At 33.6% G+C, this 26,960-nt stretch overlaps 1 pseudogene; it reads left to right on the forward strand.

The window, feature by feature from the left end:
- Positions 1-1,501: 1,501 nt before the first annotated feature.
- Positions 1,502-26,046, forward strand: LOC149577207 (alpha pinene synthase, chloroplastic-like; annotated as a pseudogene).
- Positions 26,047-26,960: the final 914 nt, after the last annotated feature.

Genomic DNA, 26,960 nt, shown 5'->3' on the forward strand with positions numbered 1-26,960 from the left:
GATCTCCTTGAGGTGGTTCAAGAATCACATAGGAGCAAACAGATGCTCAGGGCCATGAACTCTACTTTTTTGGCTCTCATACTGAAACAGGTGGCAGCTAATTAGCTAAATCAATTTAGACCTATTGCACTTTGTAATGTTGTTTATACGATCATCACTAAGCTGATTGTTGAGAGACTTAAGCCTCTTCTTAGGCCCCTAATTTCTTCGAAGTAGGGATTTTTTTTTGAAGGAAGACAAATTCTTGATCGTGTCATGGTTGCAATGGAAACTATTGATTCTATGGCTAATTCTAAGGAGAGGGCTATGTTTATGAAGCTTAACATGGCTAAAGCTTATGATCAGGTGAGCTAGGAATTCTTAGAGAACATTCTCTTGGTGTTTGGTTTTGATGAGCAGTGGGTGAATTGGATTCTTTGTTGTGTGACCTCTGCTTCCTATTTAGTTCTTGTAAATGGGGAACTATCAAATTTTTTTAGTGCCTCTTGGGGACTTCAGCAAGGGGACCCTTTATCTCCTTATTTATTCATTATCATGGGAGAGGGTCTTGGAAGATTCGTTAAGTCTCAAGTGGGGTGAGGTCTCATTCAAGGCTAGAGTTGGGATGACTCTATTCCATCCTATTCTCACCTTCAGTTTGTGGATGATACTACGTTGATGGGCATTGCCAGAGTTAGTGAAGCTATGAACTTCAAACAAGCCCTAGACATCTATTTGAAGGCTTCAAGATAGTGTATCAATGATGAAAAATCTTCCATTTACTTCTTCAATACCCCGCAGTCTATTCAAAACAGGAATGCTAGGATCCTTAGATTTTAGATTGGTTCACTTCCCCCTGATATATCTTTGGGTCCCTTTGCCCCTGGGATCTCAATATAGGGTGTATTGGCAAAGGATCTTGGATATGTTTTGGAGCAGAGTCAACCATTGGATTTATAGGTGGCTTTCTCCTACTAGGAGAGTGGTTCTTCTAAAGACTGTGGTGTAGTCTCTTCCTATTTATAGGTGTTTTGTGCAAGTTCCCCCTTCCACCTTTGTGAAGGACTTTGATGCTCTTTCTCAATAGTTTCTTTGGGTGGGTACCCTTCTCTCATCAAAGTGGAGCTTGGTTAAGTGGGAGTATGTTTGCAGGCCAAAACATGTTTGGGGCCTTGGTCTCATGTCTATAGCACTTGTTGTCACGGCCCTAGCTGCTAAGCTGTATTGGAGATGGTACAATAATCAACATTTGGATTGGGCTAGGATTCTTTCTCACATGTATTTTCCTGGTGTTGACAACTCAGATGTGTTGCATCTTGCTTTGGTGGGGAAGGGTTCTTGTGTTTGGAATACTCTTAAGAAGGGAGCCCAATTGATTAAGGAAGGTTTGTTTTGGATTTGTAATAGTGGATCAAATGCTCTATTTTGGAATGATTCTTGGGATGGCTAGCCACCCATGCTCTCTAGCTTTCCCCAAATTTAGCCTCTTCATCATTCTTTTACTAATGCTAGTTGGTTTAAGATGGAGCACTTTAAAATTGTCAAGCATTTCGGTCAGGTGGAGGTGACATGCTGCAAGGATTCTCGAGAGTGGCCTATTGGGGACTTTGAAGAGGATCGAGCTCTTCTTTCTCATGTGTTGGAGGATAGGTTTTGTAGCTCCCTCAAGGGGAGGGATGTTTTGGCTTGGAATCCTAGTTCAAAGGGAAAATTCTATGTGGCTCAGGGCTATGCTGTTCTTGACAGGAAACTTTATGGTCCAGCTAAAGTTCACTAGTGGAAGAAGGTTTGGAATAATTTTTCTTGGCCCAAATGTAATTTTTTCCTATGGTTGTTAGCTCAGAAGAAATGTCTGACTTGGGAGAGTCTTCACAAGAGAGGCTTCCAAGGACCCTCTATGTGTTCCTTATGTGCGCATAATGAAGAATGTATCTCTCACTTATTTTTTCTTTGCCCTTTTTCAAGGGAAATATGGCACAGATGATGGGAGGCTTGGAGCCATGGTTGTGTCCATGCCACTTCTCTCATTGACTTTTGGGATAGCTTGGGTAGGCCTCTAGCGAAGACTTCTTTCTTGTAGGTTGACTGGATGGTTGGACCAACTTTTATTTAAGGAACCTTTTCTTGGAGAGGAATCGTAGAATTTTTTGTGACTCCAAGTTAGATGGCCTTCAATTGTGGAGGACGATTCTTAATAGGCTTTAGGAGACTATTTTAGCAAAATGTGATATGTCTGAAAGTATAGATCCTAGTGATCAAGCTATTGTGATAAATTTGAACCTAAATGGTAATAATCAAGGACACACTCTTGGAAGAAGGCATTGCTATGGTAAGCAACGAGCATGTAGGGTTGGGAGGTGAAATCCTCCACCGGCTAGAATCTTGAAGATCAATACAGATGGCTCTTCTAAGGGGAATCCTGGTGATGTTGGTGTTGGTGCTATAGGTAGAAGTAATGATGGCAGGGCAATTTTTCCTTTCTCTATCTACAAGGGTCAACATTCTAATAACTTGATGGCAGCCCTTGCTATTAAGATTGTTGTGGAGAGAGGATGTTCTTTAGAATGGAAAAAGATTATATGTGAGTCTGACTCTCAAATTTTTGTTGATATGTTGAATAACCAGAGCTTGGAGAACGCTAACTAGAAATTAGCCTCTTTGGCAAGACAAATTTTAAGTCTCTGTAGTTCCTTGGATTCTATTTCCTTTCATTATATCCTTGCGAATGGAACATAGTGGTGGATTGCTTGGCGAAGTGGGCTTTAGAGAATGTGGATAATTGGGAAATTAGAGGAAGGGATGAATTACCTTCTGAATATTGTCGGATTATTGATCAGCTGTTATTGCAAGATAGGCATTTGTAGTATTGTTTTCGGCCTCTAGCCTTTGCTCTATAACTAGATTTTATTTGAATAATTTTTTACCCCTTTTGCAAAAATATTAGAAAAATATTACAATATATGAAAAAAAAAAATTTACAAAATATTATAAAAATAATAGTGTAGAATATTAGAAAAATATTTAAAAATATTAAAAAAGCCTAAATCTACAATATCAGGAAAATATTATTATATAACATTAGCATACAAATTTAGAAAAATATTACTTTTATTAGAAAAACATTAGAAAAAACATGACATTTAAATATTAGAAAAAATTTAGAAAATATATTTAAAAATATTATTCTAGAAAATATTAGTAAAATATGAGAAAATATTAAAAAAAAACATTAGAAAAATATTAGAAAAATGTTAGAAATTATTTTTAAAAACATTAATCTAGAAAATTAGAAAATATTACAAAATACTAAAAAAATAATAGTGTAGAATATTAGAAAATAATTACTTGAAATATTAAAAAATATGTTAATCTACAATATTAGAAAAATAAATCAGTATAACATTAGGAAATATTACTATAACATTAAAGAAAATAAATTAGTATAACATGAGAAAATATTAGAAAAAAATTTAAAAATATTAGAAAAACATTATAAAATACTTGAAGACAAACTTTACAAAACATTAGGAAAAACATTAGACATTTAAATAGTAGAGAAAAATTAGAAAAAAGAAAAAAATATTAGTATAGAAAATTATAAATTATTAGAACTCTATCTCCAACCATAACCCTAAAACTCAAACTTTAATCTAACCCCAACTCAAATTCTAACCCTAATTTCTACCCCTAATTCAAACTCTAACCCTAACCTAACCTTAACTTGAGAACTCTAACCCTAATCTAACCCTAGAGTTTCATAATTGACATCCTAATCCAACCCTAGAATCATAACCCTAATCTAACTAGATAACCCTAACCATAACTAGAACCCTAATCTAACCCTAACTAAAACTCAAACCCTAATATAACACTAACCCTAAGTAAAGTTACCCTAATCTAACCCTAGAACCATAACTATAATCTAACCCTAACTTGAAATCTCTGGTTCCCTAAAATCTAACCCTAACCCTAATCTAACCATAACCCTACAATTCAAAACCTAACCAAACCCTAATCTAACTCAAACCCTAATCTAAATCAAACCATAATCTAACCCTAATCTAACTCAAATCGTAACTCAAACCCTCATCTAATTCTAACTAAGAATTGAAACCCTAATTTAACTCAAACACTGATCTAAATCAAAACCTAATCATGAACCCTAATCTAATCATATCCCTAACCAAACCCTAATCTAAATGAAACCCTAATAAAACCCTAGAATCTAACTCAAACCATAATCTAAATGAAATCCTAATCAAACCATAATCTAACACAAATCGTCATCTAACTATAACCCTAGAAATCAAACCCCAACCAAACCCTAATCTAACTCAAACCCTAATCTAAATCAAACCCTAATCATACCCTTATCTAACTCAAGCCCTAATATAAATCAAACTGTAATCAAACCAAGTAATGTAATCATACCCTAATGTAACTCAAATCTTAATCTAAATCAAACCCTAATCTAACTTAAACCCTAATCTAATCGTAACCCTAGAAATCAAACCCTAACTAAACCATAATCTAACTCAAACCTTAATCTAAATCAAACCCTAACCAAACACTTTAATCTAACTCATACCCTAATCTAAATGAAACCCTAATCAAGTGCCAATCTAACCCAAACCCTAATCTAACTGTAACCCTAATGTAACTAGATAACCTTAACCGAACCCTACCCTTAACTAAAACCCTAATCTAACCTTAACTCAAACTAAAACCCTAATCTATCTCAAACCCTAACTCAAACCTTAATATAATCCTAACTTCAAACTCAAACCCTGATCTCACTAAAACCCTAATATAATCTTAACTAAAATCTAACTCAAACAGTAATCTCATCCTAACTAAAAACTCAAACCCTAATCTAACTCAAACTCTAATGTAATCCTAATTGAAAACTCAAACCGTAATCTAAGTCAAACTCTAATGTAATCCTAACTAAAAACTCAAACCGTGATCTAAATCAAACCCTCATCTAACTAAAACTCTAATGTAATCCTAATTGAAAACTCAAACCCTAATCTATCTTGAACTCTAATGTAATCCCAATTGAAAAATCAAACCCTAATCTATCTTGAACTCTATAGGGTAGTTAAATCCTTTAACCAGGTCACATTTAACAGTGTGTTGTAGCCATTAACAGGACAGGCCTGTCATAGGCCCTATTTTTAAAAAATTGAGTATCCATTTTTTAAAAGTAAAAAATGCATACCCATTTCGAAAAATTTCATTGTTTTTAGTTTTGGGGGGATTTCACATAGCACTTTTAGTTTTTCAAAACGGGTACCCATTTTTTGAATTTCAAATAATGGGTGCTCGTTTCTTACAACATGACGCAAGATTAGTTTTTTGCCTTGGATTTTGGTTTGGATTTTGATTTTGATTTTTTTGCCATAATTTTTAGAGGGTCTTCCTGATCAAATATTTTAACAAAACAAAAACCCATTAGAGCTCTTACTATCTTGATTTCAAAAATATAAATTTTATAGTGTTATGATTTTATTTACTATTTTTGTATTATTTTTTAATCAAAGGTGGTACCTAAATGTAAAATAGCGACGTTCACTAAAACTTTAATAACTTTTTTATTTTATGATTTTTATTAAATTAATTTATACATCATCAATCTATATTCAATTCTTTTAAGTTTTTTTTTTTTTTTTGAAAAAACTGAAATTTTGATCAAATTACGGTGTCCATACATGAGAGGTTTTAAAATTTACCTTTATAGCCAATGAAAAATTAATTAAAAAATTCAAGAAATTATTATCATCAATCTTCGGTGTGTCAAGTAACTATGTTTAAAAGGATTCACAAAAAGTCATTTAGTTGTGTCAAATTATGGTTTTCGTACATAAGCCTGGTATGGTCCTGAAACAGGCATTTTAAAAAAGTGGTTTCTAAAGATCCATACTAAAAAAAATCTATCATATGGGTATACAAATAAATTACATATTCAAAAGGAAGATCCCAGGCACTACAAATTTTAGTAACGAATTTCTTTATATATTTAATCTCTAAATGGCTCAAATTTTGGCATCAATTGACAAAATATTTCAAAAATAGGAAAAGCACTTCCACGTTTTGGCCAAAAGTTAGATCCAACTTCTTGCACTGACCCTATGACATTATTGGTTATCATAATATATTATATGTTTCTTTACATATGACATTAATAGTTATCATAAATATATATATTTTTTTCCTTATTTACGTTTTAAGTACATTTCATGTATTTCATTTTAATGTAATTTGCATCCAAAATGATGCAGGGTGCTCACACCAAAAGCTAGTGGATTCCCAACAAGAACACTTTTAAGGAAAACTAACTTTCCCACCTTCCTAAGTGTCTTCAAATACTCTTTAAAACTTGGTTACAACATTGAAAAAAATTCTACCCAACTTCACAAAACTCCTTGTTCACTTTCCCTATTCAATACTTGGGAAGCAATAAGGGAAAAATGAGCAAATTTGAGAAATGGATCATAATCAACTTCTTGCTTCAAACTAACACCTTAGACACTTCAAGGAATACCTAATAACCATCTCACAAACTTTAGTATTTCATGCTTCCAAGACATTCTTCAACTTCCTATGAGTGAAAACAATCTTCCAACATCCTATGACTGTATTTTCTTTGCAACAACATGTAATTTGCTGATTTTCAGCCAACTCTTTACAAAAGGAAGTGATTATGTTTCATACCCATGAAATGGCTTTTAAGACAACCAAGAAGATCCTCAACATCTTCCACTAACTCCATCCAGTGATAACATGTAGCTAAAGTGATGTTTCAGTCTGACAAAATATGAGTTTGCTACTCTAAATAAGAAGTAATGATGTTTGACAATAACTCAATGATACTAGATACAAGTTTAACATCAACAATGATTCCTTGCCATATAAAAAGAACTTAATAATCACCATAACCTTATGCCTTGTTTAAATTCATAGAGGGTATTTTCATAATTTGACATCCATTTCAACCGATTACCAGTTGGTTTGATTGGTTACAAAGTTAATTTGAATGTTTTCCAAAAACTTGCTAAAATTGTCAAAAAGTTGTTGGCAACTTTTATTGCAAAATACAATTTTTGCACTAGCTCTTCCTAGAATTTAACCAAGCTATTTTTGATAACACATAGGACCTATATAAGGTGTAATGACTCTTAAAGAACTTATTGCATCAACTAATTAATAAAAACAACAACAAAAAGGAAAAATCCTTAGGGCTAAAGCAACTTGGGTTTATAGCTGACCTCAAGTTCCTTGACCTTACAAATAAGGATTACCTTATTACCATAAAATAATAACATGTTCAAATGAGGTGTATGATCACCCCTTTACCTTCTATCATGAGTCTCCATCATTAGATGAGATGACATATGTAGTTGCCACCTAGGTGTCCTGCACCACAAGTTTCATCATCACCCAAGATGGTATTGCCAAATCAAAATGAAATTCAATATCCAAAAAGAGAGAGAGGTTATTGTAGGTCTCTGCAATATGGTCCTGTAGCACCTAGAATTGCATCCATACCTCACATCAAGATATGCTCTGTCAAAATCACTACCCTATGGCATATAGTGACGCTTAGGGATGATTTGATTTAGTGTTCCTGACAATGTTTGAGCCTTCAATAGGATGGGATGATCTTGGGGCTATGATTTATCCTGCCACCTAGAGCTAACAAAAAAGATAGTTCGATCCCACGATGAATGGTGAGAGAGATTTGACAGTTGGAAACTTTGTACTAGCCAACACTACAAGTTTTAGTATCACCTGAGATGGGGTGGCAAAATATAAATGGAATTAGATCTCCAAACAAAGAAAGAGGTCACTATAGGTCTCTGTAACATGACCCTCTAGAATCCAAAATTGCATCCATACCTCACACAAGCTTCAAGATATGACCCATCAATGATCACTGCACTATGGCATTTAGTGACTCTTAGGGACGATCAATTTGGCATGCCCAACACCATTTGATCACTCAATGGGATAGGAGGAGCTTGGGGATAGGGTTTACCCAAACACTTAGAGATAAAAGAATAGATAGCTCGATGCCATGATGAACAGTGAGAGAGATTCGATAGTTGGCAACTTTGTACTAGTCAGTACAAGTTTTTGGATCACCCCACATGGGGTCACAAAATCTTTAAAAAATGAGATTTCCAAAAAGAGAGAGAAGTAATCATAGGCCTTTACAAAATGGTCTTGTATCACACAGAATCACATCCATACCTCACACTAACTACGAGATATACCTTGTCAAAGATCACTGCCCTATGGCATTTAGTGATTCTTAGGGTTGATTCAATTTGGCATGCCTGAGAATGTTTGAACGCTCAATAGGATGAGAGAAAATTGGGTATAGGGTTTACTCAAATGCTCAAAGTTAATTGAATAGATAGTTTGATCCCATGACAAATGGTAAGAGTGATTTGGCACTTGGCATCTTTGTACTTGCCAACACTACAAGTTTCAGCATCACCCAAGATGGGGTTGTAAAATCTAAATGGAATCAGATCTCCAAAAAGAAAGAGATATTATTTTAGGTCTCTACAATGTAGTCCTATAGCACCCATAATAACATCCATACCTTGTGCAAGATGCAAGATATGCCCCGTCAAACAATGTTGGCCTATGGTATTTACTGACTCTTAGGATTGATTTGGTTTGGCATGCTTGAGAATGTTTGAGTGCTCAATGGGATAGGAGGAGCTTGAGGCTAGGGCTTATCTAGCCACTTGAAGCTAATGGAATAGACATTTTTATCCCACGATGAACTGTGAGAGAGATTCGGTAGTTGGCAACTTTGTACTAGCCAACACTACAAGTTTTAGCATCACCCGAGATGGGGCCACAAAATCTAAATGGAATTGGATCTCCAAAAAGTGAGAGAGGTTATTCTAGGTCTTTGCAACAAAGTCCCATAGCACCCAAAATTTCATCCATACCTTGCACAAGATCCAAGATATGCCCCATAAAAGATCACTGACCTATGGCATTTAGTGACTCTTACGATTGATTCAGTCTGGCATGCCAAAGAATGTTTGAGCACTCAACAAGATAAGAAGAGCTTGGGGCTATGGTTTATCCTACCACCTAGAGCTAACAAAATAGACAATTCGATCCCATAGCAAATGGTGAGAGAGATATGAGAAGGATATGTATGCCTAGGCCACTTTGTGCAAGATATGAGCAGGAGTTGCATATGTTGGATTTTATGTTAGTGGACATATTCGATATACATTTGATGTACATATGAAAATTTATATTTTATGTATAACATATATTTGACAATTATTTTAGTGTACCTGAGAACATTTAAGCACTCAATGGGATAGGAGGAGCTTGGGGATAGGGTTTACCCAACCGCTCAGAGCTAACAGAATAGATAGTTCGATCGCATGATGAACGGTGAGAGAGATTTGACAGTTGGCAACTTTGTACTGGCCAATACTACAAGTTTCAACATCACCCGACATGGTGAAGAAAAATCTAAAAAAAATCAGATTTTCAAAAGAGAGAGAGGTTATTTTAGGTCTCTAGAAAATGGTCTTGTAGCACCCAGAATCACATCCATACCTCACACTAGCTCCGAGATATGCCCCATCAAATATCATTGCCCTATGGCATTTAGTGACTCTTAAGGTTCATTTAGTTTGACATATTTGAGAATGTTCAAGCACTCAACAGGATGAGAGTACCTTGGGGATATGGTTTACTTGGACACTCAGAGCTAATTGAATAGACAGTTTAATCTCATGACGAACAATGAGAGAGATTCGACACTTGGAATCTTTGTACTAGCCAACACTACACGTTTCAGTATCATCCTAGATGGGGCTGTAAAATCTAAATGGAATTGGATCTCCGATAAGCAAGAGAGATTATTTTAGGTCTCTACAACATAGTCCTATAGAACCCAAAATCACATCCATACCTTGCGTGAGATGCGAGATATGGCCCATCAAAGAATGCTGCCCTACATGGCATTTACTAACTCTCAGGGTCAATTCAGTTTGGCATGCCTGAGAATGTTGGAGTTCTCAATGAGATAGGAGGAGCTTTAGGCTAAGATTTATCCAACTACCCAAAGCTAATGGAATATACAGTTTGATCCCATGATGAATGGTGAGAGAGGTTCAACAGTTGGCAACTTTGTACTGGCCAACACTACAAGTTTCAGCATCACCCAAGATGAGGCCACAAAATTTAAATGGAATCAGATCTCCAAAAAGAGAGAGTGGCTTTTCAAGGTCTCTACAACATAGTCCCATAGCATTGAGAATCACATCCATACCTTGCACGAGCTCCAAGATATGCCCTGTCAAAGATCGCTACCCTATGGAATTTAGTGACTCTTTGGGTTGATTTGGTTCAGCATGCCTGAGAATGTTTGAGTGCTCAACAGGATAAGAGGAGCTTTAGGCTAGGGTTTACATTGCCACTCAGAGCTAACAGAATAGACAATTTGATCCCATAGAAAATGGTGAGAGATATATGAGCAATATATGTATGCTTAAGGCACTTTGTGCAAGATATGAGAAATAGTTGCTAATTAGGAAAAATTGGGTCTTTTTGAGATTTTGGTCAAGATATCCTAGGATTAGGTGTTTTTAGTTGTTTTTCAATAGTTTGGAACATTTTCCAAGTCCTATAAGTGAAATCTAGTGAACTTTGCAAAAGCTGTACTTTTTCTGCAAAATTGCAAAAGTTGTAAAAGTTGCTTTAAAATGTATGTTTGACTGGAAACCTTCTAACCTTTGAAAATATGTTTCCAATGCTCATATACCCAAGAATGGATAGTTACAACTTCCCAAACTTCCATTTGAAACTTTTTACAAAAACTGCAAAAGTTGCTCAAGCAACTCTTTTAGCAACATTGCAACTTTTGAACAATTTTTGCTCTTTACATACTTAGGTCAAATGGGTCCATCTAGCACTATTCTAGGGCCCTAGTTAAGATTCCTAGGACCTATTAGGTAAAAAAATACCTTAGTTTCCCATGAATATTCAAAGGTGATGAATAAGAAATTGGTTGTAAGCTACAAATATTTCAAAGACATTGAAAACACTATATATTATTCTTTCAAGACAAATGTGGTGCCGATTTTGAAAATAAGGTTGAAATGATTCTCATTAGTGGCATGGCCAAGAACTACCTTTTTAATATAGTGACCAATAGTTGGCCTGACTCCCCATGCCTTCTCATTCCTATGGAGGAAAGCTTAATATACAGACGAATATATACAAAGGAATTACAACTACATCTATTAAATATGTAAAGGAAGGTATAGAAAACCTGCTTAACAGAGAGATTAATCTAAGAGAAAGAGACATTTCAAAAGAAAATGATTATCTTGGTGCCATTCAAGGTATGCTAATTATTTAGGACGAAGAGACAAAGCCTACAGCTATTGGGAAAGAGTGCACCTATACACAGACACAAAAATTTTGGATAGAGAAGTAAAAAGCACTATAGATTTATCCATGGAGCAATGTGAAGTGAAGCCTCAAATTGGCTCATTAGTAGGAAAAGAACTTGGTCATGCACTTCAATCTAGCACTAGAGATGTTTCAATTAGAATGCATATTCATCAATTGCCTTGCATTTACATGACTTGGGAAACCAGGATACTCAAGCTAGGCATGATCCCTCAAAGTTCTCATCAAAATATATTAATGATCTTAACAAAGCAAAAAAAAGATCATTGCCACCTTTAAATGGGGACTTGAGTTTAAATGGAGATTGTCAGTTCCCAAACATGTCCCAGTCAAGTAGATGACCAAGATGTTGTTTGAGTAAAGGGGATAATAGTTTATTAAGGTATGATCCCACATGCATTCATTTACTATTTTTTGACTGGCTAGCCAGTTGCTTTAGTGTGGGATTTGTGTAATATATAATATCCTCATATATGTACATGCCATTTCCATGATGTTGTAACTGAAATTATGTGCAATATCATTTTGCTAATTTTGATTTGATCAATAATATTGTATACATATGTAAGAATAATTTGGTTCATATGTATATCTGGTTCTTAATTTTCTAACTATTATGAATGACTTATTGCCTTTGGTTTGGAAAAATCTAAGTTGTTGTATAAAATACTCAATATCAGTATTCCTTTATATTTTTTTATTGGTTAATGTTCATAAATGCATATATATCCTTCAATGATGTTCCTTTTCTTTATTGGATGCACTTGCTTTAGATTCTTAGAATGATTATTTATTGCCTATTGGAGGGTTGTGTCTCTTAGGTCTCTTGTCAAGAGTAGCATCTCTTTCATGCATCCCCTACTCTCTCTCTCTCTCTCTCTCTCTCTCTCTCTTTCTCTCTCTCTCTCTCTCTCTCTATTCAATCTAATGAACCAACTAGATCTGCTCTATATTTTAATGTCTCAAGTATTGCCTCATGGTCTAACTCATGAACTTTCCAAAGAGTCTTATTATGTGGTTTTCCACCATATTTTATCAAGTCCAGAGATTTGATGCGACAAAAAGGCTTGAATAATGAAGAATCTTCCTTTATGTTTGCCAATCCTAAAATAACCACAAGTTAGCGCTCTTCATAGAATATCATCTAGGCCATGTGCTAGTTACAACCATAGCACCAATATGGTACTCTAAAACTTCACCATCTATAACTGAGTGGTCCAATTTTTGTTTGACTCAGACACAATGACACAAATAATAATTTGTTCCTTCTTCATTATCTTCAGGTGGAATAACAACAAAAACATGGCCTACAGTGATAAATGTACAAAATGCGATCATTAGTTCAAAAAAATACTTAGCTAAAAGTTAGAAAGTTACATATTGAAATTACAAAGATATATATATATATATATATATATATATATATATATATATTACAAGGTTGCACTAGATTAGACAAGCGGTCAAAGTTAATGGACAAATCTATCTCTACCATTTCTAATTCTTGTGGGGGATGATATAGGTGTCAATTGTGTCTGAAATCTATATATCCGATTTGTCCACCCATTCAGTCTACTCACACTCATCCTAATTTTATGCTGCACATGATGGACAATAGCATGTCATTTTTCATGTGTGGATACTCCATGAACCTGCATTCAAGCTTCTAAAAGAGTGCAACTCACTTGATCCTGTTAGTGTGCAACAATCCTCATATGGTGCAATATTAGTATTATCTATCAACTAAAAAAATCTATGAACCATAGACTCACCTTCCTTACCTAGACCCATTGTAGCATTACACCACTGGATGATTGATTTTGCATCTATCAATATTGCTCCACCTTTGTACTTTAGGTTTTTACAAGCTAAATCTCTTTTGATGCATGCACTTACACCATCATGCTCTCCCTTTCCATGAACAACCTGTATGAAATTCCACATATATTAAATTTTAGACAACTTATGCATCCTGCTCAATCAATAGAACATCTATGCATTCTTAAATTAAGATATGCAATTGTCTGAACAAATAATGTTTTGGTGATATGGTATGCCCTTGTTAGCTAAATCTCCATAAATTAGTTGAAAACAACCATGTACAAACTCCATAGAATGTGATCAATCATCACTGATATAAAAATGGTTCTCCCTCAAAATCTTCATGTCATCCTCTATACTTGTAGATGAATGTATGAATTTTATGTGAACAAATATGGAAACCTATTGAGAAGTATAATACTTTGCTTGCACCTCATTTTGTGGTTGTAGTGTGTAGTTTCTTGGAAATACTACAACTAAAACAATGGTATCTAGTGGAAACATATCCTTGCACAACTTGAATTGCAAATCTATCCATCGAGCTCTATGTGTATGGCTTGCATACTCGTAAATAATCTTTTCAAAAAAAATCTACATGAACTCATACACTGAAATCTTTTCAATGACTAAATCACATCTTTTACCATGTTTTCCATCTTTTAGAGCATATGTCACTGTCTTATATTTTCCCTAATCTACTATTTCATTTCCAATTGCATGTGTACTATCCATATGTTCACAAGTTGATAAAAATTGCAAAGAACCACAAAATAAGCATTTACCATCCAAGAATGATGTCTTGTAAAATTTTTGGCCATCCCCTATTTCACATAAAATGTTGGATATGAATTCCCTTGAAGATTTAGGTGGCTCATTCATGTCACAATCCTACATAATAAACTTAGAATGCAAAAACACACATATATGCCTAAAAACATCAAAATGGTTAGAAAATTCAATATGTATCCTAAAACAAGAAGTTATGCATGTGTAATTTATCTTCACATAAAAAGGTTCACAAATCTCAAAAAATATTTGACTTATTTGAATTTGAGGATATTTACCAATAAATTTTGCAATAAATTGTTTCTGAGTTGAGTCCAAAAATTGTTTCACATATGGGTCATGATTTTGGCTACCAATCTTTCTTCTTACAACATCTCTCTAACTAGGGGAAACATGTGTGCTATTTTTCTAAAAATCTTTGATCAATGATTTCAAAGCTTCACTAATTTCTTTATCCTTTCATGGTAGTCTACTGCCAAATGTTCATAACTCATTTTTTGTTGCATCTTCCAATCTCTCACGCCTTAGCATGGCTCTCCTTAGAGTAGCTCTACAAATTTTCAATGTTTTGCTTGTCTTTCTGATGAGTTGAGCTTTCTTCGTTTGGGTACTTACTATTTTTGATGTAAGTACTCATCTTGTGATATTACTATCTTTCGTGTGTGATTTAGAACTCACTTTGTCATAAGCACTGATTAGATTCTTTACAATATTTTTTTTATTTGAATCATCCATCATTCTTTGCCAAAGAATCTTTATGATAGGCCTAAATTTCAAATTCCTCATCATTTCAACAAATAATTAGCATTGGTCTATAATAACAAATTTTTCAAAGAATAATCTACACATACGATTAAATTTTCTTTCACAAGTACACTTGCTAATCTTGTTAGGCAATGATTTCAAAATGTTAGTATCAGTATCAATCAAATATTTTGGTATTCTAAAATGAATTATAGAAGGTGTTATAATCTCTTCCATTCCCTCAACATTTTGAATATTAACATAAGGTTGAGTGTTTTGCATACCTTGAACCGAAGATGATGTGCCTTGGCAATAAGATGCAAAAGATGGAATATCACCTACTTGATATGACATGACAAATTAACATCTCTTCAACATGAGATGATGATATGACTCCAACATTGGAAGATGGTGTAGCTTCACAATTCAATTGTCTTCTGGAGCATAATAGTCTCATTCATTCTATTTGTCTTTCCAATTCTTCCTCTTTGTTTCTTTGTATTGGTGGTTCTTGTTCCTCTTGGAGAGACAATTCTTCATTATTGCTTTGTGATTTTCTTTGTTTATGTAGTAGTTTCATTTTATCTCTTTTAATTTCCAAATCTCTCTCCCTCTCTTCCATTGTTTGAGTTTTTGGTTTCTTCCTTAGCATGAAGATGATTCCTTTATGTCAGATTAGTCAAACATCTAAATTACTTACAGTATGCAAATTACAAATCATTCAAATACATGTACAAATTATAATTATTTCAATGAATTCCCTATATATTAAATGACTTATCAAATTATAATCAAATTTGTCTCTATATAGTAACAAAGAATATTTAAAAAGGACTACACTAACCTTTTCTATAGAGAGAATATTTAAAAAGCATTCAAATAGCGTGTCCAATAATTGAATTTTGTGCATGCTAGCTTCAAATAGAATGAAAAAATGTTCAAAAAACTTTCAAATAGTGTATCCAACGATTGAATATGGTGTTTGCTAACTTTCAAAACCATGAAACCCGTGTTTTTTGTCAAAACAACAGAACACACAATAGACAAAAAATAGAATATGGATCAGTAGGCACCCAAAATTTTGTTACAACCATTTTTTAATGTTTTCATATAGTGCATATGCACTATAGCACATATTCGCTATAAAGTGTGTGCACACTATAGTGTGTATCCACTATGTGAAAAATCTATAAATGTATCTCTCACTATCCCAACCTCTCCCATCCCCTACTCTCTCTCTCTCTCTCTCTCTCTCTCTCTCTCTCTCTCTCTCTCTCTCTCTCACTCTCTCTCTCTCCCCCCCTACTCTCTCTTTCCCATCCCCTACTCTCTCTCTCACACACACACACCCATCCCATTCTCTCTCTCTCTCTCTCTCTCTCTCTCGCTCCCTCTCTCTCTCTCCTATCCCCTACTCTCTCTCCTTCTCTCACCCCCTACTCTCTCTCTCTCACTCTCACTCTCGCATCCCCTACTTTCACTCTCACCCCCTAATCTCTCTCTCTCTCTTACACACACACACACTCACATCCCCCTACTCTCCCTCACTCTCTCTCTCTCTCCGCCTACTCTCTCTCTCTCTCTCTCTCTCTCTCTCCCATCCCCTACTCTCTCTCTTCCCTTCTCTCTCTCTCACTCTCTCTCTCTCGCATCCCCTACTCTCTCTCTCTCTCTCTCTCTCTCTCTCTCTCTCTCTCTCTCTCTCTCTCTTTATATATATATACACTCTCTCCCTATCCCACCTCCTACTCTCCCTCCATCTTCTAATCTCTCTCATTCTCTACCATCTCTACCTCTCTCCTTCCATCTCTCGTGAAATTTAGCCTTCAAGAGTGTGTGTGCACTAAAGTGCATACCCACTATGAAAGCCTAAATTTTAAAATGCTTTAAATAGTGTGCGCACGCTATTTAGCATGCACACTATTTAAAGCTTTGGTTTCTACCAAGGCTAAGGCTTGGTTTGGCCTTGGGGATCTAATCCAAAGGTTTGGAATCTCTAAACTGGTTTGAAACATGTTTTGCTACAAGTATATTAAAAATGATCGATTTTTCTTGTGTGCATTCCTTCAAGTTTCCTCGTGGTTGAGCATCGATAAAATCAGGTTACATGAAACCTGTGTTTTTTGTGAGAACAACTATGTGAAAAATCTATAAATCTTCATTATTGCTTTGTGATTTTCTTTGTTCATGTAGTAGTTTCATTTTATCTCTTTTAATTTCCAAATCTCTCTCCCTCTCTTCCATTGTCTGAGTTTTTGGTTTCTTCCTTAGCATGATGATGATTTCTATATGTCAAATTAGTCAAACATCTGAATTACTTATAGTATGTAAATTAAAAATCATTCAAATACATGTACAAATTATAATTATTTCAATTAATTCGCTAAATATTAAACAACTTGTCAAATTATAATCAAATTTGTCTCTATATAGTAACAAATAATATTTAAAAAGGACTGCACTAACCTTTTCTATAGAGAGAATATTTAAAAAGCCTTCAAATAGTGCATCCAATGATTTAATTTTGTGTTTTCTAGCTTCAAATAGAATGAAAAAATGTTCAAAAAACTTTCAAATAGTGTATCCAATGATTGGATATGGTGTTTGCTAACTTCCAAAAGCATGAAACCCTATTTTTTGTCAGAACAACAAAACATGCAATAGACAAAAAATAGAATATGGATCAGTAGGCACCCAAACTTTTGTTATAACCATTTTTTGGTGTTTTCATATAATGCATACACACTATAGGATGTATGCCCTATAAAGCGTGTGCGCACTATAGTGTGTATCCACTATGTGAAAAATCTATAAATCTATCTCTCACTATCCCACCCTCTCCATCTCTCTCTCTCTCCCCCCCTACTCTCTCTTTCCCATCCCCTACTCTCTCTCACATACACACACACACACACACTCCCATCACATTCTCTCTCTCTCTCTCTCTCTCTCTCTCTCTCTCACACACACACACACACACACACACACACACGCACACACACTTTTTCTCTCCTATCCCCTACTCTCTCTCCATCTCTCACCCCATACTCTCTCTCCCCCATCCCCTACTTTCTCTCTCACCCCCTACTCTCTCTCTCTCTCTCTCTCTCTCTCTCTCTCTCTCTCTCTCCCATCCCCTACTCTCTCTCTCCCCCTTCTCTTTCTCTCTCTCTCTCTCTCTCTCTTTCCTCTCCCATCCCTTACTCTCACTCTCACTCTCTCTCTCGCATCCCCTACTCTCTCTCTCTCTCCCTCCCTCTCTCTTTGCCACTTACTACATTCTCTCTCACCCCCATCCCCTACTCTCTTTCTCTCACACATACTCCCATCCCTCTCTCTCTCTCCCACCCCTTACTTTCTCTCTCTCCCTTCTCTCTCTCATTCGTCTCTCTCTTCCCTCCCATCCCTTACTCTCTCTCTCTCACACACACTCCCATCCCCTAATCTCTCTCTTTGTCATACCCTACTCTCTCTCTCTCTCTCTCTGTATATATACATACATACATACATATATATATATACATATACATATATACATATACATATACATATATATATACATATATATATACATATACATATATATATACATATATATATATATATACATATATATATATATATATACATATATATATATATATATATACATATATATATATATATATATACATATATATATATATATATATATATATATATATCCCTCCCTCTCTCCCTATCCCACCTCCTACTCTCCCCCCATCTTATAATCTCTCTCATTCTCTATCATCTATGCCTCTCTCCTTCCCTCTCTCTTGAAATTTAGCCTTCAAGAGTGTGTGGGCACTAAAGTGCATACATACTATGAATGCCTAAATTTTAAAATGCTTTAAATAGTGTGTGCATGCTATTTAGCATGCACGCTATTTAAAGCTTTGGATTCTACTAAGCCTAAGGCTTGGTTTGGTCTTGGGGATCTAATCCAAAAGTTTGGAGTCTCTAAACTAGTTTGAAATGTGTTTTTCTACAAATATAGAAAAGATGATCGATCTTTCTTATGTGCACTCCTTCAAGTTTCCTCGTGGTTGAGCATCAATAAAATTAGGTCACATGATATTGCAGGTCTTTGTGTTAGCTATATAAGCATATAATTTATTTTTTATTTGAACTATTTCAAGCCTTTCAACTATAATTTCTTTTCAATGTATGTCCATTTTTTGTCGAAAACTAATGTGTACTAATTGGGTTATAGATTTTAGCTCTTTCATCAAAGTTTGCAAAAACTTAGTTTTTTAGAAACTAGACTCCATTCTTCACACTTTCAAAAAAATAAGTTTTGATTTTAGATTAGTTTTCAATCATTTATGGGGGAAGAACAAAGATATTTCATGTTTTTAGGATGTGTCCAATTAAAAGAATCATTAAAAAAAATACAAATTATAAAATTACTCAAAAAATTTAGGATAAACTACACAGTGTTAGGTAACTTTTCACCAAAGCGATTAAAGAATTTCAAAAAAAATTAAAAAATTAGGGGGGCCACACTTTGCACTATGTTATGAATTTTCTAGAATAAATAGTACCACTTTCTGCGGCCCCCTTTTTTGAGGACCTAAAACTAAACCATTTTGAAAAAAAATTAGTAGTTTAGAAACTAGACTCTAAGGACTATAACTTTTGTTTTTGTTATATCTTAAAATTTTGAGTATAACTATCTTGAAATTTTTGTCGAAGTTCAAAAATTATTGATTTCAAAAAAAAATTGTGGCCACTTATAACCCCCTTTTGGCACCACAACTTGGTGCACTTACCTAGTTCCACTATGAAATATTCTTTTATATGAATCAATTATAATTAAAAATAATAATAACAGTATGAATTATAGAATAATATTTCTTTAAAAGAAACCAATTCATAATATTAGAAATGTATTGGGGCTCAACCTTGGGAGAAATAATTTTAACCAGTTTGAAGTTTGAAGGCCAATAGTGTCGGAGTTCGATAATCAGCTTATGTTTTATTTTGTGTTGAAAATGAAATCTCATGACCTTTAGACTAAATATTTATATTTGAGAGAAAAGAACAATGACCTTAATAAGAATTATATATTTTCTAGAGAATTCCAAATTTGAAGCACTATACTTCAAGAGTTTGTAGTAACATCAAGGAGTTATTTTTGGCTATTGGAGTGATGACCTGTCAATGTCAACATCCCACCAATTGAGAAAGTTCCCACTCGCCAGACCAGTCATTTTAATGAGACCACACAGTGAATGTGGACATGATTCTAGAGTGTATGGAAGAAATGAACTCCATTGATCTCAACACCCAAGAAATATGGTCATGTCGGATTCAACCAGCTTGGTGAGCTTGAGTGCATGCACACACCATCAGTGATTTGTGATTTGTGATTTTTTATAAATCAAACTCTGGAGAGTAAATGACATTCAATTATTTTGACAATACAATGAATTCTTGTGTACCATTTTCTTCTAATATTTATGATTTTAAAATAAAAATAATAGCCATTAAAATATCTTCAACCAATAAGAAAAATTGAATTGTGTTTCAGAAATTGATTTTAAAAATATTATCATTCAAACATTAGGATTATGAATTTTGTTTGCCATGCCAATTAATATGAGGAGGTCTAATGAGAACATTAGTTCCCTTTTATATAGGCATATAGGCAGGGACTAATAATAGGCAAGGACTAATAATATGAAATCTAATGATTCCATTAGCTACTGCCAAAGATAGGAACTAATAATTAATTAAAAATTATATTTTATTTCTGCCACGTGACTGCTTATTAATATATTTTCTTAATTTATTAGGTTCCCATACCTCTCCCATGTGATTGATTACTAAGATATTTCAAACAATTTCATTAGTTCAAATTGTGTGAAATCAAAGTCCAAGTAGGCTGGCATAACTCTCCCATGTGATTTATTACTAAGATATTTCAAACATGTTCATTAGTCAAAATCGTGGGAAATCAAGGTAGACAGAATAACATACAAGTCTTGTCAAGTCAAATAAATGCATATTAAAATTCGCTACTTGTTTCGTTGAGTCAAAACTTTGTGGTAGGTGTACCAGTATTTGATTTTTTAATTCTAGTTTATGTACCTCTCACAAGAAGTATAATTCATTAATATGTCTTTTTGTCTATAAAAGGCCAGGAAATACCCTGCAAAATCACCCTTAGAAATCTAAGCCTACACTCTGCGAAGTCTCTGATGTCTATCTCTTCCCTGGCTTGAGCTTGTGCTTGAAATCTAAGCCCGACCATCCAATCATGGAAACTTGTGGGACGATGATTTCATACAATCCCTCCCTGAACTACCCTACGATGTAATCTTCTTTCACACCATATTTATCCCATGCTTTGTTATTCCATTCTTTTTTCTAACACGATAATATGAATTACAATGTAACTATCTATTTGTATTTGTTTTGTATGTAATTTTTCAGGCTCCTGAATATCATGAGCATGCTGATAGACTTGTCGAGGAGGTAGTAATGAAACACCTTAAAATGGTAGATAAAGTTGAACACCTCGAAATAGGACGACACTTTCAAAAGGAAATAGCAAAAATCACACACTAGTCATTGATTTTTAAAATAAAACAATAAAAAATTTTGAAATTTAATTTTTTCCCTTTACATGTGTAATGTTTAAGACCGATAGAATGTTATAAACAAAGATTGTATGGTTTAAACGACGATTAAGGTGGTTTTGAGTTGCAGGTTTTGGAACGACATCAGCAGTAAACATTTGAATACCACAGCTTTGGGACTCCGAATCCTTCGACTCCACAGATATCTCATTTCTACAGGTATGATAGGCTTTACTCTACTTTATTATATGAAACTATTTTTTGTTTCTGGTTGAAACTGTATGACTTTATTTCCACATCAGAATACAACTTAATGTGTTTTATTACTATTATTATTTTAAGTAGATATGATGCAATGGTAGATGTGTTAGAAAAGTTCAAAGACAAAGATGGAAAGTTATTTCGTTGCTTGTTTCAAGTTTCACTGATTGCGTTCTACTATGTACTTAAACCAAATCCTACAAAAGACTCCCACTTCTACTGCCAATCTTCTACAAGAGGTAGTAATGATGCTGGTGGTCATTGAAAAAGAAAAGATGCTATGTTTTCCATCATTCCCTTATCTGAAGTCCACTAAAAATAAGTTCTAGTGATGCATCAATGCATACAATATTGAAGATCTATCTATTGATGCAGCTTAATAAAAAATTATTGCATATGAATCAGTACTAAAGGTACACTACAATTCACTTAACTTCTTTCATCTTTGGCATGTTTTGTCAAAGAGGGAGAGATTTACTGTCATATCCTTATGAAATTTGTAAAATTTGAAAAGTTTGCCATGAAGTCCCTTAACAGAGGGATATTATTGAAAGAGAGAGAAGTCTGTTATCTTGTTGAACTTGTTTTCAAAATTTCATTTCTGTTATGACATGTTGTGTTGTCATCAATGCCAAAGAGGGAGATTGTTGGATAATGTTGTCCTTGATGTCACACAAATGTCATATCAGTCATTAGTCTCAAGATCACCGAGCTCAGACAGTCTGAAATGCAATCTACAGTGCCAACCGAGCTCACTCGGTCATCGAAGGAAATGAGGAAGACAGTGTTAACCGAGCTAACTCGGTCAACAAAGGAAAGGTGAAAGATAGTGATCACTGAGCTCACTCGGTCAACAAAGGAAATGTGGAAGTCAGTGTTAACCGAGCTTCACTCGATCTCCAAAGGTTAGTTTCCACCAAGCTCACTCAGTCATTAAATGAATCATGGAAAAGACAATGTTAACCGAGCTTCACTCGGTCTCCAAAGGTTAGTTTCCACCGAGCTCACTCGGTTATCTCAGGAAACTCAGTACTTACCGAGTTCTCCCGGAGACTAAAGGATTGTCATGAAGTTCACTGTATACACTGAGCTCAGTCGGTTAACATAGGAATTATTTTCTGAACAAAGTTTTTCGTGCAGGGTCCGCCAGTATTGGGATGTGCAAATTAATTACTTCTAGCCGACTGTTGTAATTGTTTGAATAGTCAATGATTTGAGTCAACTAAGATAATCTGAAAGGTATATATGGTCATTCAAGTTATGAATTAAAGTGAGTGATTATGAAAAATAAGTTATGAATGCGAATTATAGTATGAAGAGGCAAATGTTGAGAAAAGTTTGATGAAGGATCAGATGTGTTGAAGGAGTTGTAAAGTTGTATTTGATCAATAAGGATCTAGTCAAGCATAACAGAGATATGCAATTAGCAAAGATAAGTTGCACATTATATCAGGTCATTTCACTATTGCTTTCTAACTATTGTAACAGTATATTCAAAATCTCTTAATAGAGTTGGTTTAACAACCATTCAATAAATCCTTTAACAAGGTGACAGTTCAGTTGAATTGTTCTAAAGACCTCTAGCAAGGCCACTCCTAACAGGGTGATTAAATCCTTTAATAGGGTCACACCTAACAGTGTGTTTTTGTAACCTTTAACAGGGTTGGCTCCTAATAGTGCTCACTTCAGAAGAGTGAAAAAGTTACATTGTAATGGGTTTCCACGTTAAATCTGGTGTCTCTTGTGTTCTTAATTGCTAAATTACTTTGTGCATTATATCATATCAGTTCTTAATATTTATCATTTGCTGCATTATCAAGTTTCAACATTTTATTAATCAGATCAAGGGTATATTCAGACATCTTAGGGACTGTGGAAAAGTTTTTTGTAGTAACTTATTCACCCCCTCCCCCTCTCAGTTACTCTATTCTCATTTCCAACAATGGATATATATGGAGAAAATAGCTCATGGCTCAAGTAACTAAACTATTTTTAATTTTGAATAAAATTTTATCTTTTAGAGTCTGTTTGTTGTTTGGAATAGGTATATCTAAATTCTTAAAATTTTGAATTTTTCCTTTTTCTACACCAAATATAAATTGTAAATAAGAATACGTATTATAATTTTCACCTAAAAATGAACATCTACAATTCCACCTAAATAAGGGGAATTGCAATATGTATTCCTATTTCAAAAAACATAAATTTTTGGGTCTGTGAATTCCCCATAAAATTTTGACTCAACCAAACAACAATAGGAACATGTATCCCCATTTTCTATTCCAGAATAACTATTTTAGAAAAGAAATTCCAATTCTCGTATTTCTGTTCCCGCAACCAAACAAACCTAGAGTAATATTCTTACATATTTTTACTTTCAATGACTAATTTTTAGGAACGAGGATAATCAGAAGATTTTATATCTAGCTAAATTGGATTTTAATATTATGCAATCATTGTATCGAGAGGAACTTCAAATGATCAATAGGTAAGTTGATTGAAAGATATTTAAAGTACTTTTAAAATTGATAACACTTAATCATTTTATTAGTATAGGGTTGTTTGAATCTTTCATCTTGATTTGAGTATTTGAATTAGTATTTTCATATTTATCTACAAAATAATGTTTATAAAATTGTAAGATTACTTTTTTCTATGCTTATAAAATATTTTTATTTTATTTTATAATTTTACATTGTATTTTTATGTAGTTGGTGGAATATTTTATTTATATCTTTTATTTATGAAATTTATTTGTATTTATCATGTTTAGATGGTGAAAGGAGTCAAAATTATATACATTGGAGTTTTGTAGACATAGACATGTGGAATATATCTTTTTGGCATGTGCAATTATAGCTGAACCTAAATATTGAGCTTTTAGAATTGTCTTTGCAAAATTTTGTACCCTTGGAACAATTATAGATGATTTGTATGATACGTATGGAACACTTGATGAACTTGAACTTTTCGGTGACACCTTTAACAAGTATGAATTTATTTATAAACTATTTGTTTAAATTTTTTTATTTTATAAAATATTATTAATAAAAAGTATTGACATTTGTTTTAGGTGGGATTCCCCTTCTGTAGATCACCTTCCAAAATATATGAAAATTGCATACCATGCACTTTATGATGCAATTAATGAAAGTGTACATGAGGCACAAAAGATTCAAGATAGAGACACTCTCCACCATGGTCGAAATGTGGTATAAATAAATACTCTTTATATTAGATGGTTGTCATCAATTCCTTCAAAAATTTATTTGTTTATAATACTACTTTGTTTTCAAGGTGTATATTATTCATTGTATTTTCATGAAAATCAGAATAAAACTATTGAATACACTATATACAAAATATATGTACTATTTTTTAAATATCAATTATTACTAAAATTTATTTATTGAAATTTAATTCAAAATTAATTATAATAAATTTTTTGTTTACTTCTCTATTTTCCATTTCTTCCATTCATCTAGTAATGACACACACCTTTTTCTTATATGTCTATTAAGTACAACTCACTATGTATTTCATATTTAATTACAATGCACATTTCTTTATAATAGAGTATATCAAAATAATTTTTTAAAGAGTGCATACATTTTCCTTAATATGGTTATTTTGAAAATTAGGTTAGTATTGATTAGGTTAATGTACTCAATTATTAAGATTAATTTATATGGTTGGATTTTAAATAAATTACATTTTATTGCAGTGGGATGGTTATTTACATTCTATGTGGAATGAAGCTAAGTGGCTTTCTACTAGACATATACCAAATTTAAGTACATACTTAAAACATAGAGTAGAGAGTGCAGGCTCTCTTATAGCTACATTGCAAGCACTATTAACAGTAGATAAAATTACAGAAGATGATCTTCAAAAAAATAATTATCCATCAGGGTTCAATGATCTTTTGGGAATGGCTGTTGGATTAAGAGGTAATATTCGAACATTCAAGGTATGTCATATTGTACCAATCAAAATATAGTGTTTTTATTTATAGAGAAACTATAAAGTTATTTTTTTATGAAGATTTAATCATTATCATAATGAAAACTAAACTAAACAATTTTTGAAGGCCGAGGCAGCTCGAGGAGAAATTGCTTCATCCATAGCATGTTATATGAGAGATCACTCAAAATCTAGCGAGGAAGATGCATTGAAGTCCATCAACTCTATGTTAGATGGACATATGAAAGAATTGAACATGGAGCTTTTCAAACATAACAAGATCCCAACATGCATCATGGATATTTCCTATGACACGTTAAGGTGTGCTCTACTTTTCTACAAAGAGAGAGATGGATTTAGCATTTCTAGTAAAGATATGAGGAATCATGTCAAAAAAATTCTCATTGATCCCATCATCATGTAATATTAATAATTTATGGGGTACTATGGTTATGAACTACTTTTTCAAGTATAAAAAGATTTATAAATTCTCTATAATAAAGTGATAGAGGATAATAAATCTCTAGGTTATTATAATGTATTAAAAAATTTATTCCCTACTATTGTTCCTCATTTTGACCATGACATATGAATCTCACGTTTTGTTTAGGCTACAAATATGCTTCAATTTATTTTATTGTCTATATTTTGGTTTCAATATACAATTTATTAAAGGCTTGAGGTAATTTATTTTGAAGATAGGAATATGTTCATTTGATATAGATTTATGCCATATCCTTGTCATGTTAATATATTGCAATATCTTACATTTTTATCAAGTTTTTTTAAAATTATAGTTCAAGGTACGACCCTTATTTTGTGTGTGTGTGTGTTTGTGTACACACACACATGCGCACACGCACACACACACACGCGCGCGCGCGCGCCCACACACACACACACACACACACACACACACACACACACACACACAGAGCGAGAGAGAGAGAGAGAGAGAGAGAGAGAGAGAGAGAGAGAGAGAGAGAGAGAGAGAGAGAGAGAGAGAGCGAGAGAGAGAGTCTTTGAGATTTCTACACAAAAAGGAAAAAAATAGTAACTAAAAAATAGAAACATTTTTTCTTGTATCAAACCTCTTCAAATTTATTATTTTCTCTTTTGAAAAATACACAGCATTAAAAACAAATAAGTATTTATTTTTTGTAGTTGTGGAAAGAGAAGTGAATGTTTGATAAAGGCTTGATACCTTGAACTTTTGACGTATATTTGGATACTATATAGGAATAATTAGAAATTTCAAGTTAGAAAACATTCTTTATCAATTATATTGTTAAACAATAATATATGCTTGTTAATGAAAAACTTCAAATGAAATAGTAT

Source organism: Cupressus sempervirens, chromosome 1 (genome assembly GCF_028749045.1).
Source record: "Cupressus sempervirens isolate cs-2001-9-10 chromosome 1, ASM2874904v1, whole genome shotgun sequence".
Classification (NCBI taxonomy): domain Eukaryota; kingdom Viridiplantae; phylum Streptophyta; class Pinopsida; order Cupressales; family Cupressaceae; genus Cupressus; species Cupressus sempervirens.